General features: G+C 36.2%; 1 protein-coding gene across 2 annotated transcripts in view; it reads right to left on the bottom strand.

Annotated features, from left to right (window-relative positions):
• Positions 1–9,070: 9,070 nt before the first annotated feature.
• Positions 9,071–15,157, bottom strand: part of Aprt (adenine phosphoribosyltransferase) — a 40,241-nt gene continuing 34,154 nt past the window's right edge. For both annotated transcript variants that reach the window (XM_076185109.1, XM_076185110.1), the window contains exon 6: positions 9,071–11,844. The gene's annotated coding sequence lies outside the window, so the exon portion shown is untranslated. The remainder of the gene's footprint in view (positions 11,845–15,157) is intronic.

Here is a 15,157-nt window from a genome sequence, read left to right as displayed (position 1 = left end):
CCTACAACCCTTTGTTGTACCAGCACTTTACATATTCTTTTTCTTGTTTTTGTCTTGGGACATACTTTTCCACTCCTTTTTTGTAATTTTTTTTTCAAAATATTCCATTTCTTTTCCACTGATGTTTATTCTTTGTATATTTCTTCCCAGTTTTCTTGTTGAAAGAATTCTCTTATTTGATCAAAGTTTGTTATTTCATACATCATTCTTCCTTTTCTATATTTTTCATTTATTTTTAAATATTTTTCTTCATTAAGTTCCAGTTCAATCAATATGTGGTCACTTTTACCTATTGGTGTTTTATATTCAATCTTGTCCACTATTCTAGGTTCAGATGTAATTAATAAGTCTAGCCTCGATGGTTCTTCTTCATTTCTATACCTAGTGTTCTCCTGTATCCATTGTGTCATTGTGTGGTCAATAATCATCTCAAGTAGAGCGCTTCCCCATGAGTCATCTCCACTCTTTACTGTCATTTCTTCCCAGCAGATTTCTTTGCAATTAAAGTCGCCCATCATAACTATTCTTCCTCCATCTTCCATTATTTTATTTAATGTTATCTTTGTGTCCTCTAACATACTTTTATGTTCACTCTCCTCCCATGAGGCTGTTTTTGGAGGCACATAATTTATCACAAATTTTCTGCTCTTCTTATCTCTGTCTTCCACTTCTATCATAATCATCTCTACTGTATTCTTTCCATATATGACACCTTTCACGTTTATATCCTTCTTAGTCAGGAACATAACTCCACCCCCTTGCTTTTTCTCTCTGTTTCTAATCCAATAATTGTATGCATCATGTCCTACACTGTTGGGTGGTAGTGGGCCTTTTAATTTTGTTTCTACAATTCCCATTATGTCCGGTTCTTTTTCTTTCAAATAATCATTCAGCTCATTCAATCCTGTTATTAATCCATCTATATTTGTGTAAGACACTCTTAGTTTTCTGCCACTTCCATTGTGTTCTCTGTTTCCCTTATGTTTTTCTTTTGTATGTCGAACTTCCTTAGTTTCATGTTCACTACTCTCCAATAGAATCTCTCTTTCTCTGACTCCGTTCTGTTCTCGTTTTTTGCCTTAGCTTCCAGTCTTTTCTGCTTTTCTTCCTCTCTTTCCTCTTTATTCATTTCTCTTTTTATCCATATCTTTTTGTATTGTTCACTTGTTGCTAGTTTCCCTGTTTTGGATAAGATATTCTCTGCCGTTGTTTGTGACTTGAATTTAATCTTAATTGGTCTGGTCTTGTCTGTGCTATACTTTCCGAGTCTAAATTTCTCTTCGATTTGTTTCATAATTTCTGGTTCATCTTCCTGAACTGATTCTAGTAATTGGCTTACTTTTTCATTTTCCTCTTTGATTCTTGTGGTTCTATCTGTGTTGTGTTTCTCTTCCATTCCTAATATAATTATACATTTCTTCTTGTCTGCTAAATCTCTTACTATATTCTCCTTTTGTCTCATCACTTTAATAACTGAGTCTTCAGTATGTTCTTTCAATTGCTGTTTGACTATGTCAGTGAATGAAACCTTATTTCCTTCTTGGGTTTTCTTCCAATTTTTACTTTCTTTAGCTATCGTTTCTCTGTTTTCTTTACTATTCTTCTTCAATTCCTCATTCTCCACCTTTACATCTCTTAACTGTCTTTTTAGGTCTTCTATTTCATCAGTTAAGTTTTTATTCGCCTTTTCTAGTTCTTCCAATCTTTCAACCCTTTGTAAAATGGTGTTCATATGACCTAACCTACTCTCCAAGTCCTCGATCACCTTATCAACCTTCTTCTCTAGTCTTGTCAGTCGGGGGGGGTTTGTGTCCCCCCCACTCTCTTTAAATCCCTTGAAAATATTCTTATCACTTTCTACTGTTATTGTTCCTATCTATACTTCTAATCTTTACATTCTTATTAGACATATCGTCGTCCTCCAGCTCGTCTTGCGGTCGTTTGTTTACTTTTCGGCGGTCTGTTAGGACCAAGTCCTCTACTTCCTCATTACCTTCCATTTCCCCAGCAATCCCTCCCCTTCTCCTCTTTCCTTACTTTCCCACTACCCCACGAGCAATTTCCCCCCACCCTGTAAATACAAAAAGGCACTTCTCTTTGCGTTGGGATCCACAATCTGCACTTTTCTTCAGAACGTTCTTCAAGCCGTCCGTTCGTTGAAAGTGTGTGTGTGTGTGTGTGTGTGTGTGTGTGTGTGTGTGTGTGTGTGTGTGTGTGTGTGTGTGTGTGTGTGTGTGTGTGTGTGTGTGTGTGTATTTACCTAGTTGTATTTACCTAGTTGTATTTTACGGGAAGGGGAGCTATGCTCGTAGTACTCCGTCTTCATATCTCGTTTTATCTAGACTGTTGTTAAATTCGTGTATTGATTTTGCACTCACCACTTTCTTATCTAACTTGTTCCAAGCGTCTATTACTCTGTGGGGAAAGCTGTTCTTTTTCAGGTCTCTTCTATAACTGTCTTTCTTGATTTTCTTTCTGTGTCCTCTTGTATTTCTACTATCCCATTTTATTAGATCCTCTCTATCAATAGTTTCTATGCCTTTCATGATTCTATAAATAGTTATCAAGTCTCCTCTCTTCTTTGCTCTAATGTCTGTAGTTCAAGTTTTGCTAGTCTCTCTTCATATGATAGTTCTGAGAGTGTTGGTGCCAACTTCGTAATTGCTCTTTGTATTCTTTCAAGTTTTGTTATACTTTTTTTTTTTTTTTTTTTTTTTTTTTTTGTACTTGGTGACCACGTCGTCGCTGAATACTCCAATCTTGGTTTTATCAAAGTGTCCAGTATTTTCTTTACCATTTCTTCGTCCAGGTATGTAAATGCCACTTTGTTCTTATCAAAATATAAGTTTCTCCAAAATTTTTGTTTATGTTTCTCAGGGGACATATTATTCATAATGATGACTCCCAGGTTCTTCTCATTTTCTACTTTTTTAATTTCTTTTTCTCCCAATTTATATGATCCCACTATTCTTTTTTTCCAAATTCCATTATACTACACTTCTTAATATTGAATTCCATCTCCCACTTCCTACTCCATTCCCACACTTTATTGAGATCACTCTGTAGCGACTCACAATCTTCTTCAGTGTTCACGTTTTTCAACAATTTTGCATCATCCGCAAAGAAGCTTATATAAATTTCAATTCCTTTATCCATATCATTAATATATATAGCAAACATTATTGGGGCCAGAACTGTTCCTTGTGGAACTCCACTCATCACTTCATCCCAATTAGAGTGTCTCTTATCACCACTCTAATTTTTCTTTCATGCAAGAAGTCTTCCATCCACTTCAGCAATTTGCCCTGTATTCCTCCTGCAGTTTCTAATTCCTTAAGCAACTTCTTATGTGGCACCTTATCAAAAGCTTTTTTTCAGGTCTAGAAATGCACAATCAGCCCATCCATCTCTTTCTTGTATTACATCTATTAGCCTTGAATAGAAACACATTCAGTTTGTGACGCATGATCGTCTTTGTCAAAATCCATTTTTTTTTTCGAATGCTTTACCCATCTAATTTTGATGATTCTTTCACAAAATTTAGCTATCGTACTTGTAAGAGAGACTGGTCTATAGTTAGTAGGGTCTTCTTTGTTTCTCCCTTTATATATTGGTACTATATTTGCTCTTTTCCAATCTTCTGGAACTTTTCCTTCTTCCAATGAACTGTTTATTAGACTATGTATTTTGTCTGTTAGTTCATTCCTGCATTCTCTCAAAATCCAGTTTGCCATTTCATCTGGTCCATGCGATTTTCTGACATCGAGATTACACGAGCTTCATTATTTCATTCCTTGATACTTCTATCTCTTTCATAGGGGGGACTTTCTCCTCCCACTCGATATCTCTAGGTTGTATGTTTTCCCTTGTAAACACCGATTTAAAATGCTTGTCCATAATTTCTGCCATTTCTATTTCCTCTGTGTATTCAACTCCTCCTTGTCGTAGTTTCTCTAATTTCTTGATTGTTTTTCAGTTTGTTGTTTACAAATCTGTAAAATAGTTTTGGCTGATCTTTACATTTTTCTATATCTTTTTCGTATTTTCTCTTTTCTTCTCTGCATACTTGTACATATTAATTTCTATAACTAGTATATATTTTCCATTTTCAGGTTTTTTGTCTTTCTTCCATTTTATCCAAGCTTTATCCCTTTTGTCTTTTAACTCCCTACATCTTTTGTTGTACCAACACTTTACATATCCTTTTTCTTGTTTTTGTCTTGGAACATACTTTTCCACTCCTTTATAATTTTTTTGTCAAAATATTCAATTTCTCTTCTACTGTTGTTTCCTCCTTGTGTATTATTTCCCAGTCTGCTTTTTTTTAAAGAATTCTCTTGTTTTGTAAAAAAAAAAAATTTCATACATCAGTCTTCCCCTTCATATTGTTCGTTTTTTCGTGTATTTTTCCTCATTTGGTTCCAGTTCAACTAATATGTGGTCACTTTTACTTATTGGTGTCTTATATTCAATCTTGTCCACTATTTCGGGTTCTGGTGTGATTATTAGGTCCAGCCCCGATGGTTCTTCCTCATTTCTATACCTAGTATTCTCTTGTATCCATTGTGTCATTCTACGTTCTATAATCATATCATGTAGTACATTTCCCCATAGGTCGTCTCCACCCTCCACTGTCATCGCTTCCCAGCAGATTTCTTTACAATTAAAGTCACCCATTATAACTATTCTTCCTCCATCTTCCAGTATCTTATTTAGCGTTTTCTAACATATTTTTGTGTTCTTTCTCTTCCCACGAAGCCTTTTTAGGAGGCACATAATTTACTACAAACTTCCTGCTCTTCCCATCCCTGTCCTCCAATTCCATCATAATCATCTCTATTCTTTCCATATGTGACATTCCTCACATTTATATCCTTCTTAGTTAGGAACATAACTCCACCCCCTTGTTTTACCTCTCTGTTTCTAATCCAATAATTATATGCACCATGTCCTACACTGTTGGGTGGTAATGGACCTTTCAATTTTGTCTCTACAATTCCCATTATGTCCGGTTCTTTTTCCTTTGGGTAATCATTCAGTTCGTTCAAGCTTGTTATTAAGCCATCTATATTTGTATAAGACACTTTTAATTTTCTGCCACTTCCATCATGTCTACTGTTTCCCTTCTGTTTTTCTTGGCTATGACCAATTTCCTCACTTTCATATTCACTACTCTCCAATAGAATTTCTCTTTTTCTGACTGTTCTTTTCTCATTTTTTTTTTCATTTAGCTTCGTTTTTTTTTTTCTCATCTTCTCTTTCCTCTTTATTCATTTCTCTTTTTATCCATACCTGTTTATATTGATCACTGTCTGCTAGTTTCCCTGTTTTTGCTAAGATATTCTCTGCTGTCATTTGTGACCTAAATTTAACCTTAATTGGCCTGATCTTATCTGTATTGTATTTCCCTAGTATATATATTTTTTTCTATTTATTTCCCTGTTTCTGGTTCATTTTCTTGAAATACTTCTAATATCTTATTTACTTTTTCCTTTTCCTCCTTTATTCTTGTAGTCCTATTTGGATTATACTTTTCTTCCATACATAATATAATTATACATTTCTTTTTATCCGCTAAGTCTCTTACCATATTCTCCTTCTCCCTCATCACTTTAATAACTGTGTCCTTAGTTTCTTTCATCTGCTGTTTCATTATATCTCTAAATTCAATTTTATTGTTCTCTTGTACTTTTATCCGACCACTTACCTCTTTTGCTATGGACTCTTTATTCTCTTTATTATTCCTCTTTAATTCCTCATTCTCATCCTTTATTACTTTAAACTGTCTTTTTAATTCTATTTCTTTAGTTGGGTTTTGATTCTTCTTTAGTTCTTCCAGTTTATCATCTCTGGGTAACTAGTGTCAATTTGTTAAACCTAACCTCCCATGTTTCGTTCATTTTCTTTTCTTTTTTTCTCCTCTAGATTTACTAGTCGGGGGAGGTTGTCACCTCCTCCCTTATTAAATCCATAAAAGCAGTTATCTTCTATTTCCATTGATCTGCTATTATCTACATTTCTGCTTTTGACACTTCTGCTTCCTTGTTCTTCCTCGTCTGTGTGTTCTACACCCCTTTTGTTTATACTCCTTCTAACATTCAAGGCCCGTTTGTCCCCTTCCTCGTTTCCTTTCATTTTCCTCAGTAATCCCTCTCTTTCACCTTCCCACTACATCATGAGCTTTCCCATTCCCTATTAATACAACAAAGGTACTCCCTCATTGTTGAGATCAATGAAACTTGAAGTTTTCCTGGAGTTCCACACTTCGTTGTCACTTCAACCGACATGCATGTGTGAATGTGTGTGTGATTTTTTCCTCTCTCAGTATGTGTCTGCCTGCTTGTCTGTACTCCCCCACTCTTCTTCTCTTCCTTTTTTTCTTTCTCCCTTTGCCCGTTTCTCCATTTTTCTTTGTCTTTATATGTCTGTGTCTTTCTCTTTCTCCCTCCCTTCTCCCCTCCTTTATCTCTCTCTCTCAATATATATCTATGTAGGAGAAAGTACAGAGAGAAAGAGAGAAAGAGAGATATATTGTAGAGATAGGGGGAATGGGAGAGTGAGTGAGGGATGCACGGAGAGTGAGAGGAAGAGAGAGGGGAAAGAGAGTTGGCAAGAGTGGGGAGTGGAGATACACACACACACACATTAGTTAAATACACACACACACACATATATATATATATATATATATATATATATATATAAATGTATATATATATAAATATATATATATATATATATATATATATGTATTTGTGTGTGTGTATATATAAATATATATATATATATATATATATATATATATATATACAAACATTTTAATTTCTATATAGATACATATATATTAAATGCATACATTTGTATGTTCATGTCTATATGCAAATATATATCATACAGATGTGCACACAAAGTCATGAAGATCCTGCATTAAGTACATGTACACCTATGTATATCTAATGTGCACCTGTATTTTTTTATAGATGTAGAGACAAAGTTCCTATACTAATATTAAGAGTGTGTGATTGAAGCTTAGTATTAATAACTTCAATATTTATTGAAAAACATAACCTCAGTGTTCAACACAAATATTCTAGTCCAAGACTTAGTCATTCCATGATTAATATAAATCTATCCATAGATCTCACATTGTCAGCTGGGACTATAAATTCAATAGATTGAAAACTGAGTTATATTGTGGTATATTGTACTGCTGTTTCTGCTGTTTTATAGTTGTGCAAATGTAGAAAGTATTAAAACCATCATTCCTAGTCTTCTTTCCTTTTTCTTTTATTTCTTCCTGCATGCCAGGGCTGGCAATGAGCACCTGCATCTGATGGGCCCACCCGGCCCGCCACTCATTTCCAAAGCCCATCAACATCCACACATTCATCTAGAGCAGGGTTGGACAACCTTTGTAAGTGTGGATGCCAACAATCACCCAAATTTTTTACACAAAATTTTCTCACATACCAACTGAGTAAAACTATAGGTCTACATATGAGTATAGGCCACCTCACTTCACCTCATAGGGCACCAATCTGCCCCCCCCCCCCGAACATCATGCAGTTACCAATGTTCATACAGAAGAAGTTGGGGATCTATTAGTTATCCTTTATAAGGTGAGCTCTGGATTTTACATGCCGGGAAAAAAGTTGTTAGTGTGCCAGATTTTACACATGTGCCAAGGGTTGACAACCCCTGATCTAGAGGCAAATAGTTGACTGAACCCAAACCAAAACAACAAATGTCACAAGGACCTATGATGGGTATCTGCATATGGTGGTCCTGCAAGATGAGGATTTTCAACCCATCAACCCCGTCACTTCTATCAGAAGGAGCAGACACTTGGTCTCTGGATTAAGCCAAAGACCTCTCTCTGTCAACTTCAACTGTATTTCTTTCACTTTTTCACACACGGAGAGCTGACTACCAGTAACTGCTCTCCTCTCCTCTCCTCTCCCTTTCACTTCAGCCAGTGACATAGAAACAATCTCACAGTGATACAACACAGACAAGAGTCCAAAGTTTCTTCCCAGAGAGATCTGTGGGAGGTTCCATGGACTATTGCCAGACACTTTGGGGTTTTCTACTCCATGAAACTCAAGGCAACAATTGACTGATTGACAAATGTTATATTCTGTTTTTATATAAACTCTAAATTTGGCTGAGGAGGTAGTTTCTTTCGGCTAAATATGCTTGCATAGCAACAGCTAGAATCAGTATTAATGTCACATAATACAAGGAAAGCTTCTATATAGATTCAAAATTTATGTAACCCTTTTGTCATATATGGGTATCTCTTTGGTGAATAAAATTGCCTAATGGCAGCTAGAATAAATGCTAACACCAAAAACAGAGCATAAGGGTAAATTAATCTCTTCCATCTGGTGATGTACTACATAGATTTTGTTCTGGTTAACACCAGGTGTTTTTTGGCCAAGGGAGGGGCACTAAGGCAGTGGAATTGAAATTATATTGATCTTAGTTTTAACCCTCTAAATCCAAAGATAAATTTCTGTTTATTCTCGCTACTTCATTGACCCTTTGAATGCAAAGATTGACTTGTATGTTTCCCCTGGCTACAATAAGACAATTGCATTCATTTTGAGGAAACCACTCTTAAATTCAAAGGACTGAACACCAATATGATTCTATGTAAGGCAACTGAACACCACAATAATTTGACCTATGCAAAGTAATTGAACACTAAAATAATTTATTCTATGCAAGGTAAGTGAACACCAAAATAATTTGACCTATGCAAACTGAACATTAAAATATTTCATTCTATGCAAGATAAGTGAACACCAAAATGATTCAATCTATGCAAGGTAACCAAGTCCAAAGTGCTAAATGGGTTTTGATCAAGTTTTATTAAATGCAAACCTGCATTCAAATTTACAAGCTGTTGATGCTTTGTACTTGCACTAGAAATCTGAGTACTCGGTAAAGGTGATGGCTTTAATCATGCCTTAGAATCTTGTAGCACAATCTCATCTTTTCTAAAGAGGAAACCATGTCCAAAAAGATACAATTCAAGACAGGATACAAGGTATGATAAAATATCTAGTTCACTTTAAGCTCTTTATTTTCATTTAATTTTTACATGACACAGAGGAGCTCCCAAGTAAAATACATATGTGCAAGTTCAAATAGCTCCTTTGTTTAAATAATATATTTCCTTTTAAGATCAATCTAGCTCTGCAAAAAGAGAGCATTTACAGTTATTCTTAATTATAGATATATTGTGAGCATATGGTTTACAAACTAAAACTAGAGATGAGCAACAATTTTGTTTACATGAGCATCTACATGTCAGATGTAAATATCAAATAAAAACAAAAAATGTGGTAACAGCACAAATTTTCTTGAACCTTTAAAGGTCATTAGGCTACATTTGTTTTTTTCTACCAAATGCTGGTTACCTTGTTCAAACAAGAGAAACCTTTGTCCAGCAAAGGGTTTTATTGAGGATACTGTACTTTCATGCAAACAAAAGATTGATAAGAATAACCTACACCAGCAGTTCACTGAGAAAAATCTTAATTCCTAACAAGTACTCCAGGACATAAAGCAAAGAGCAGCAACTGCTAAAATTGTGGCTGTGCTATAAAAATTGAAGAAAGAAATTATTCTGCTCATATTGTTCAAAATGTGTACAGTAAGCGGTTATGTCTATAAACTTCTCTTTAGTTAGCTATGTCTCCACTCTCTTCATAAGACTATGAAAGAGCAAACTAGTTACATTTATCAATTGTGGTTCACAGATGTTATATATTAATTTACCACATGTTCCCATTGCACAATATATGTATTAATATCTAAACTAACATGATCTAATACTTACTATATTCACCATGTCCTTCAATATTCACTGTATTTCATTGTGCTTTACTGTGTTCTACTATTCTATACAGAATGTCATCTAGGTCTCTGTTTCTCATTGGACAAAGTGGCTCTACCTAACACATTGTGTTATTAGCAAAAATATTGTTATTCTACAGCCATTATCATATTTAAGACCAATATCATAATAACTTCAACAATGGAGTCAAGCTTACTTGCACAAAGTCTCATCTTTCAACATTAAATCATCTTCAATTCATAATAATTCTGCAGAAATACAATCTGCATTCTCTAAAAAAAAAATCACTTGCTGGTATGTTATTCCCTGCACTGGTGTAAAGGCTGCATAGTTATATGATGTTGATACTTTAGAGACTAGAGTGACACTCCTACTGTGACACAAATCTTCATTCGTGGAGGAATGTTCACCAAATTCTTCATTTTTACTAAATTTAATTTCTATTGTTCTTATATCTCTCCTGAACCACTCACAAGCCATTATATCTTTTTTTTCTCATTCTCCTGTGGTGGGGCATAGGAATACCACCACTATATCATATGTGTGTTATAAATGGTAAGTAAATGGGGCAGTGAGGGAAATTGGGAATCCCCTTTCTGTATTTTTCTCCCACAAAGTGTCAAGGCATGTTTTGACTTGGTCACTTCCCTTACAAGGTGTAAAAGACATTTCAGGAACATTTTGTATTTAAGAATATTCTTAGAAATAATAAATGTGATACTAAGATTGTTGTATTTCAAGTAAAGGAATGCTTTGGAAATTCAATTAGATTAATACCACAGTATCACTTATAACCATATCAACAATAAGTACTTCTGAATTATTGCTAGGGGTGTGCTGATTAATCGGCATTGACAAGAATTGGCACTTTTTCGATGAATCAGCATTGGCAAGAATCGGCAATTTTTTTAGAATGGGATTCAGCATTGGCATTGGCAATATTTTGCCAATGCTGATGCCATTTTCCACATTCCTGGGGTCAAATATCAGATAGCAGAGACTGAGTTAGGTTTAGGTTTTACTAATAAGTTAGGATTAAGAAATTTATCAATAAATTTTACAATTTGCACATGTATTTTATTAAAACCATGCATTAAATTATTCAAGTTAGTTGAAGTTAGTAGTTGCATCAAAATCTATGAAATTGGTAATTTTGACCTCTTTTTCAACTGAAAGAAAATAATACAATCATACACTGATAATCATAAAGTGATCAATCAATAAGTGCTTTATTAAGTTCATTCAATCATTAGCATCCAACAGCTCAATGACTGGTTTGTATAAATCTACATAAAGGATTACAAAGGAGGAGCATGCTGACAGGAGAACTTTTGGTCCATAACTAGGTTGGATGCAAAAAAATAAAATAAAATAAAATAAAATAAAATAAATAAATAAATAAATAAATAAAATAAATAATTAAAAATTATAACATAATAATTCACAAAATAAATGCATAGGTATAGTTAAATACTAAACAAAGAGGAAAATAGTAAATAATAAATGAAAATCAAGCAAATAATAATAAACAAATAATATAAAATAAAGAGATTATAGAATAAAGAGATTATAAAGCAAGTAAAATCATAGTTTAATTACTTTATACTAAAATCTGATATACCATAATTATATAAAGTGGAATCTACATCAGCATCAACAACTAAGAGTGAATAGGAATCGGCATTGGTATTGGCATTGGCAATTAATGGTAAATAGGAATCAGCATTGGCAATGGCATCAGCAAAAAAATTGAATCGGCACACCCCTAGTTATTACCATACCAAAACACTATTTACACTGTAGAAAAATAAAAACAACACTCATTCAACTTTGTTGCACTCCTATAACACAGACCAAGATCACAAAAAGGTAAATTGATTGTAACACTCTACAAAATACAAAGAACTTCAGTAACAATCCAAATGAAGAGAAGCTTCACCTACATTGTGCTTTGCAGATATCAAGTCACTTTCAGTATGCTGTAGTAAAAACAAGAAAATCACATTAGTAAGAGCAAGTACAGTTATGTATTTTTGATGGGTGTGGCGTAGGTGTATGCTTTGCCATCCCCTTTATAAGGGTAGGATTGTTATGTTTATGTTTATATATATAAGAACAAATGAACAGCATGCATACATATATCAGTAGACTTTTATCCCTTATACACAGGGTGGCCATACAGATGCATAAATACCTAGAATAGATTAGGTGAACTGGCCCAAGGCTACCTCTGTTATATAGGGGAAAAGGCCCTTGGTGTACAGACAGCTAAGCCCTAGCTAGAACAATACATGATTTCAAATTACATACATACATATACCAAAGGCTTTTTCCCCCTTACACGGGGTGTAGCCAAAGAGAAAAAGGCATAGAAACAATTCCCACCCATTCCATTTCCTACATATTCCACTCCCCTCCACCCTCCTCCCTCCCTCTCATCTTGGCACCTCCTGGATGACGGGTCATCCCTGCATCCTATCCACTGCCCTGGGTCAGAGGCAGTGTCACAAGACACAGCACATCCACAGCAAGGCCGCTTCATTAATTCGGCGACCCCCTCTCCGTTCCCTCATGCAGAAAAGGAGAAGACGGGGAGAAATCCCCTCAGGCTGCGTCAAATTATTTCTCATACATACTTCCTCACCCCCCATCCTCCACTCACTCCCCTCATGCATCACAGCATCATCTATACACAACCCTTCTCCATTCACCCCTATCTTCTGTCCTATCCCATCCTTCCTCAACAGACATTCTTCTCTTTTGTAATGCCCCTTTTACCCCATCCATCCATCTTATCCTAAGATGCCCCCTCATATTCACTCCTTCCACCTCTGCCTTCCACACCTCTTTTACTAATCTTTCTTCACTCATTCTTTTCATGTGTCCAAACCATCCTAATACTCTTTCATCAACCCTATCTCCCAACTCCCTTTCCACCCCTGTTCTCCTCCTCACCTCCTCATTTCTCGCTCTATCTAGCCTAGTAACCCCTATCATACTTCTCAGACATTTCATCTCAAACACATTCAAACTCTTTCTCTCTTCCTCTCTTATGTTCCATGTTTCTGCCCCGTACAGTGCTGTCGGCACAATCACTCCTTCATATAACCTCCTCTTAGCATCCATTCCCAGATATCTGTTTCTCAATACACTTTTTAAGCCAAGGCAATTACTCACTTCTCTCAATCTACATTCTACCTCCACCCCCACTCCTCCCTTTCCTGCCACATTCGCACCCAAGTATCTAAAACTATCCACTTCCTCCAGTCTCTTTCCCTTTATGCTCACTCCCAGTCTGCTGTCACTCTCTCCCCTTGTACATCCCATCACCTTACATTTTCCCATATTTATCTTCAACTTCCTTCTTTCACACACCTTCTCTGTCACTAACTTCCTCAATCCCTTCTCTGCTCCTGCCACAAGCGCAGTGTCATCAGCAAACAACTGGCTTATTTCCCATTTTTTCCCATTTTTCAAATTAAAGTATGATAATTGGAAAATAAGGATATAGCCCAATTTAGACCTATTCATAAATATGAAGTTATATATGGTAAGTTTGAGAGTCAGAGACAAGACCCCATGAACATTGGTACTTTTCTGTATACTACAGTTAGGTAGATACATACCAAAAGGCCTTCGCCCCCTGATAAAGGAGGTGGCAGTGTTAAAACATATGCCCACCTTTATACCCATCCACCCAAATACTCACTGTCCCTCCCATCTTAACATATATACAGTAAAATAAACCAACATACATATACCAAAGGCTATTTCTGCCTTACAAGGGAAGTAGCCAAAAAACAAAGGCATAAAAACCAATTCCACCCATTCCATCACTAACATACTATGTGGTGATTGGTTTGATGATGGCAACATCACCACTGGTTGATACTAGTTGATACTAGACAGTGATACTAGTCGATACTAGTTTTCATCATCACATCATGCAAGGCCCCTTCTCAAACCATAAACACCATTTCTGTCTTGTTGAGGTCGTATTCCATAATGGACTCGTGACCTCCGCTGACCTAATGAATCAAGCCTGTCAGAGGAAGGCAAGGATGTTTCCAAAAAGGCATGTGTTCCCATTGGCCAGTAATAGAATACAGAGAGAATCGTAACCAATCATATTTAGTTGTAGGAGTCTATATCATCCAGAGGTTTTGTCCTGGCCAGCAACAGAGTAAATTTCAATCTGTTCTGGCACTCTAAATTATTCAGTTTAAAGTAGAAGGGTGTAAATGTCAAAGTTCTTGAGGAGTTAAACTAAGTCAGTTTCTAAGCTTTTATCAGAGAGTCAAGTTCAGTTCTATCAGTTCAAGAAGAGAGTATGTTAAATCTGAGAGCTAAGTATAAGTGATTCATTGAGCATGATCAAAGATTAGTGGTCACAGTTGGAACTGCAACCAGGATGTTCATATAAGGTCTGTACCGATTAAGTCTTTTAGTCCAGCCTCCCACACCCACCCACACAGTCATTCACTATCTAATTTGAATTTGAAATAATAACATAACAAATAAAATTCATACATACATACACCAAAGGCTTTTTCCCCCTTACAAGGGAGGTAGCCAAAAAGAAAAAGGCATAAAAACCATTCCCACCCATTCCATCCATAATACACTACACTCCCCTCCACCCTCCCTTTTATCTTGGCACCTCCTGGATGACAGGTCATCCCTGCATCTTGTCCACTGCCCTGGGTCAGAGGCAATGCCGCAAGACACAACACATCCACAGCAAGGCCACTTCATTAAATCAGCGACCCCCCTCTCTGTCCCCTCATGCAGAAAAGGAGAAGATGGGGAGAAATCCCTTCAGGCTGTGTCAAATTTTTCTCACACATACCACCTCACCCCCATCCCCCCACCCATTCCACCTCATGCATCACAACATCATCCATATACAACCATTCTCCATTCACCCGTCTTCTATCCTCTCTCGTCCTTCCTCAACAGACATTCCCCTCTTCCCCAATGCCCCTTTCACCCCATCCATCTATCTCATCCTAGGTCGCCCCCTCATGTTCACTCTCTCCACATCTGCCTTCCATACCTCTTACTAGTCTTTCTTCACTCATTCTTTCCATGTGTCCAAACCATTCCAATAATCTTTCATCCACCCTATCTCTCAACTCCCTTACCACCCCTGTTCTCCTCCTCACCTCCTCATTTCTCACTCTATCCAGCCTAGTAACCCCTATCATACTTTTCAGACACCTCATCTCAAAAACATTCAAACTCCTTCTCTCTTATGTTCCATGTTTCTGCCCCATACAGTGCTGTTGGTAC

This window comes from Oratosquilla oratoria, chromosome 5 (genome assembly GCF_046742065.1).
Source record: "Oratosquilla oratoria isolate Oo_2021 chromosome 5, ASM4674206v1, whole genome shotgun sequence".
NCBI lineage: Eukaryota > Metazoa > Arthropoda > Malacostraca > Stomatopoda > Squillidae > Oratosquilla > Oratosquilla oratoria.
Note: the sequence above shows the minus strand (reverse complement) of the source record. Positions and strands in the feature narration are given on the sequence as shown.